The following is a 6,000-nucleotide window of genomic DNA, read 5'->3' on the forward strand; positions in this document are numbered from 1 at the left end:
AAAAAAACAAAGGAAAACTGAAACAGATTGGAGTAAATCATGCAAAACCACCCAGGTAAAAAATGTTTGAGCCAGTATCACTATCAGTACTAAACATGCACACAACATTTGAAAGCTAGTGTTTTTTTTATGCATGTCAATATCACTATATCATAAGAAAACAGAACTTCTCTCTTACTATGTGTTTTTTTTTCCTTTTATCATCAATAAGCGTCTGCTCTGAAAGTTCGAGGTTGGCTGAACATCAGATTTTAATGTTCAACACAATAGTATTCATTTCTAGGCCTACTAATCTGTATGGCAAGACAAAATACGGCAAGAGTTCAGGCATTTGGCAATGGCTCCATTACTTTCCGTTTACTTGGAAAAAAATTGTCCTGATCTGACATATGTATTCAGTTAACAGCCGAACACGACAATCAAGTGTGTAAATATGGTCAAGTGACACACTAACGAAGAGCACAGGAGTAAGAGGTCTGGAGGTCGCCTTTGTCTTATCAATGGCTGGCATGACTCCAGATGGGGAACAAAGACCAGTTGAATAAGGTGCCTGGATAAACCAGATAAGATGTGATTTTCTCTCTCTCGCCACTGAGGACGTTCAACCTCTCACTCCCTTTTTTGTGCTAAGAATATGCTGTGGTTTCCTAGCGACCGGCGCTTTATTGCCGTGCGGCTTAGAGGCCGTTTAAGTGTTTTTAGTTACTGACTAACAGATTTGCCAGTCTTTAAATAAAGACAGATGAAGAGTTGCATGAGTAACTTAATCAAAACAATGGCTTAATGTAGTTTGTACACTCGTTTTGTGGCTAAAACTAAGTCAATGTTTAGTATCCATATGCATTTTGGGTAATGAAAGGCCTGTTTTTATAGTCTTAATATATTAGGATGTTTACGTTGAATTTAAATAAGGCCATTCTTTGTTCGTGCGAGAGTGTTTTCTGTCTCTACGTACCAGGTGTGACATGATCTCCCTGCTTCCAATTTCAGCTTTGAATGATTTATTTCCAGGACCATGTGCGAACACTCACGCACGCATTAACGTGCACTCTAATGCATAATTATTACATGTCTACGAGAGAGATGCTTTTCCTGTAGCCAGCAACCAGAGCACAATTGAGTAAGGGTGAGAAGGTGGATTTTTAAAATATATATATAGCAACTCTATAAAACATCGCCAGAGATCATGATTTGATTAGTTCTAGTCTAGCGGTTGCATTAGCTACAATGGCTTATCATCGTGAAAAAGCAACCATTAGATTGTGTTGCCTTGCTACACAGGGTGCTGTTTCCATGGTAACCTTCAAATACCAAAATAATGGCCAAATTTATTTAGGTAATCCAGAAGGGGCTGCCATTTTTGCTTCTGGGGAAAAAAAACAACCATTCACATAAGTTCATAAATGTGTTGGCTGTCTCCTTCACTAGTGTTTAAAGGGATATTTTGAGTTAAAACACCAGGTTGTATCAATAACCATAGAAATAGTCTTATCTCTCAAAAGAAAATTGTTTGTAAAAGCATTTAGATGATAATCAGACACATGAAGCTAATTTTTAATGGCACTTATTCAGTAAAAATGTTTATTATTTGACTGCAAAATTGTTTAAATCATTTTAGGGTGGGACTACTTTTCTTGGCGGGTTAATTTCTAATGTGATGGAGTTTGCTCCATGTAAACCGTATTTTTGGGATAGTTAGTCTACAACATTTTTGCTAGTATTCCTGCTTATATCTTGTGAATAAATTTATCATATTTTCATAATGATCTGTCATGACTATCTAAACCGGTATCACATTATATGTGCAACACCCAGCTCATGTGAAGTCATAAAAACTCAAACAAGATATAGTTGATTAGTACGAAAAGGTAGGCCTGACAACTACAAATAAAACCAAAAAACATTGCCACGATGTTATTCACTCATGGTCCCATTTCAAAAGGCCAATTTAGACTTTACAGCTCAAATATAAAAAAAAATTTACAGAAGAATTTATGTAAATGCTTTGACAAAAGTTTCACATTTCTGCCTTTAAAACTGAGGGAGAAGTTTTTTCCGAGAGAACTGACATCATGTTACAAATCCTGTAAATGTATAGCTGAAGTGATATTAAACCCAGAATATAATAAGAGAACCAGAATGCATGTAGTTTCTGTTTTGAAAGAGCATTCTAAACATCACTCGTGAGGATTTTGATGACACAGGTTCACTAAAATATCCCGTTAGATGTCCTGTGATTGGACACCATTGTTTATTGCTCTGACGTCAGAGTTTTTTCTGCTGTTCTCTTTCTCACAGTGGCCATTTCATTTTAAAGCAGGTTCACGAAAAGCAACAAGAGAACAGTTTTGTTTTTATAACACTGCCTGGTTTGTGTGGTAATGGTCTGAAAGAGGACATAGTCACATTCATTACTGACTGACAAAAGTTCTCATCACATGCTCTATTCTTTCAGATTTCCCCGTTTGCCCCAGCAAATAAACTGGAGAGGAAATTATGATCTTTCTGGCACAAGCTCAATCCATTGTGATTATTTTTCTTGAAGTGCACTGCATTACATCACCAACTTTGTTGCGTAACAAGACAGAAGAGACATATGACTAGTTCCTTGTTGTTTGGATTCCCATTGAAAAGATTCTCAACTTTCTTCTATACAGCAATGAGATACATAGAAAGATCTCTTCAGAAGACTTGGATCAACTTATTATGACAAACAAACCAAAGATAGCAAGTCATACAGGTTTGGAACAACATGAGGGTGAGTAAATAATGACACAATATGTATTTTGGGGTAAAATCTCACTTTAAGTGAGATTCTCAGATTTATTTTTACTTGGAAAAGATGTCAGTATTCTGAATAATGTCTTAAATTATGCTCAGATTTGCCAAGATAACATGATTTCAAAATGAACTAATCAAATTCCTCCAAGAACAAATGAACTGAAGTGTGCAAGTCACAATTCAAGTCTCATTTGTACGTCTCTGATGTACTTCTGATCACCATTAAGCACTGAGGAAAGGGTGTCCTGTGTGTTAGTGTAAGTGAAACCTGTGTGTTCACCCGTACAGGCCTGCACACAGAGCTGAAGGTCACCGCAAAAACAATCAATGAAACATTGTCCGCCCATCAATACAGCATTGACACTGTACATATACACTCATTACACACAACAGCAAGGACTGTCACATGAACACCACTGCGTCAAATGTCACGTTACCGTAAACATGAGAGTTGCTTCCTGAAAACCTATAGATTGTAGGTGTTGCAACATGAGCATGTGCGGGACTCACACGTGTCTCTCTTACCTCTGTGTTCTTCACAAACGCCTGCAGCTAAAAAATACTCTTTAAAGGGATAGTTCACCCAGAGATGAAAAATCTGTCATCATTTACTCATCCTCATGTCGTTGTTTACCACAACTGATGAGTGAGTTGATGAATGTTTATATGTGAATAAAAGCCTAAATTCAGTCTGTTCATCATATAGAGCGATCTGGACATATAAATCGCTCGATTCATATGGATTAGTTTTACGGTCTCTTTTTGAAGCATTAAAGTGGTAGTTGCGTAGCTGTCAATGGAGGGCCAGAAATCGCTCAGATTTTGTTTAAAAATCTTCATTTGTGTGTCTTACGGGTTTGGAATGACATGAGGGTTAGTAAAAGATGACCGAATTTTTTGGGTGAACTATCTCTTTAATACAGGTATGGAGTTGACAACATATAGCAAGTTAGCAACATACTTTTCCTTCTTTTTCTTGCTACTAAGAAAAAACTACAACATATTGCATTGTTGGAATGATAAGATCAGCCTTTTTAAGCAAACAATAATTTGCTTTTAAGAGACGACACACATGACATTTGATTTTCTCTCCATGACTTTTTTCTAAGGTCACTCTTAAGACACACTGATATGCTCCTCAATTACAATAGACACATTTAATTGTTTTTTTACCTAGATTTTTTCATGGCATGCATCTTTCATAAGTTAAATAAATGTTTTTTTTCCCCTCCACAGATAAACTTGCCATATGGCAACTCTTTATCACAGTGGAATGTCTTCATTGGTAATTTTATAGACTGTGGCATCAATTATATTAAGTTATTTATTTATGTATTTATAGTAATAGATGCATTTATGAATAAATTATGATTTATGTTTTGAGTGTTCAGAAGAGGGGGAAATTCCTATTTCTTTCTCTCTCTCACACACACACCTCTCTAAAAAAAAAAAAAAAAAACTTTTTACTTTTGTAAGTGCAGTAATAAAAAAAATATGTAACAAATATTCCATTGTTAGACCAATGTGTATTAGAGGGTTAACAGCTCAACTAGATTACCTGCGTCACTGGCTCTAAATCGTTTAACAAAGCCATAATCTTCCTTTTTATAAAGGTAGATGGAAGTAATGTTGACGTTCACTGAAAAACGATAATTTACCCAGAATCCCAGACACTGACATCAAGTCTCGCCTGAAGACATTATAAATGACAAAATCTGCATAATCTGCACGGCCACTCTAGATCCACCGGTGCTACAACAGTTTTCTGGTAAATCATTAAATGTCACGTACCATTAATGGAAAAGAAAATGGTCCCTTCTAGACCCAAGGGATTCATAATGACATGCTTGCGTATTTATTTTTCTCCATCTTGAATGTTTTTTTCTTCCCCTAGCTTTGTGCACTTCCTCAAACGTTTTGTGTGTGTGTGTTGTCCTCATGAAACTTGCCCTCCACATCCTCTCAGATTAAGATCTTAATTAGTGCCATGTATGCCTAAATAAAGTGTGTGCGTCTATTCTTGAGAATATGCGCTGAGAGGTTGAGCGTGCAGTCGTTTCTACATAGATGCTAATGAATACAGTTGTTCCAAATGTGCATGAAGGTCAAAGAGATGAATGGCTTAGCTTCACACACACACACATATTCTTGTACATCTATCTTTATGAGGACATTCATTGACACAAAGCAATCTCTAGCCGCTTACCCTAACCTTACCCATCACAACTAAATGCCTAACCCGAACCCTTACCTTAAACTTACCCTTAACCTAATTATAACCTTATCCCTAAAACCAAGTCTTGACCCTCAAACAGGCTTTAAAAGGGCTCTCAGAAAGTGAGGACCGGCCAAAATGTCCTCACTTTACTCTCTATGTCCTCACTCCAATGGTCTAAAACTCAAACTGGTCCTCGCAAAGATAGTTGTATAAGTACACACACACACACACACACACACACACACACACACACACACACACACACACACACACACACACACACACACACACACACACACACACACACACACACACACACAGAGTTTGGATTTAAATAGGCAAATGCTTCTGTCTAGTCTATGATTGGATCATTATTGCAATGATTATTTTGTTTCTAGCATCTTAAACGTTTGGCAACAGTTCTTCTAACACTAATTGATGGAGTGTGTAGCTTTTCATTTCTCAAACAACCATGTAGGAAGACACATCATGGCCATATTCCAGGATGACAATGTCAAGATTCATCAGGCTCAAATTGTGAAAGAATGGTTGGGAGGAGCATGAAGAATCGTTGAGTCCAGACCTTAAGTTCATTGAAAGGCTTTGGGATGTGCTGATCTTGATACAAGATCTTGACCAAAAATTGGAAATAAATGTTTTTCAAGAGGAGCATACATTTTTGGTTATGATCTTGTAATGACAATGTAAGAGTCGAGCACTCTGTAAAGTCTTTTTTTTTTTTTTTTTTTGGCCGGGGAGTGTGTGTGTATATACATATATCACAGTGTTTACACTTTTTATCAGAAATCAGCCTACAAATTGTTTACTATGGTTATCTTCACTCTTAAAAATAAAGGTTGTTTATTGGCATTGTTGGTTCCATGAAGAACCATTAACATCCAAGGAACCTTTCCATCGCACAAAAGATTCTGTATAGAATTAAAATGTTCTTCACACTTAGAAAATAATTATTCTTTTAAGAACTGTTCACTGAAAGGTTT

This window comes from Squalius cephalus (genome assembly GCF_949319135.1).
Source record: "Squalius cephalus genome assembly, chromosome: 5".
Classification (NCBI taxonomy): domain Eukaryota; kingdom Metazoa; phylum Chordata; class Actinopteri; order Cypriniformes; family Leuciscidae; genus Squalius; species Squalius cephalus.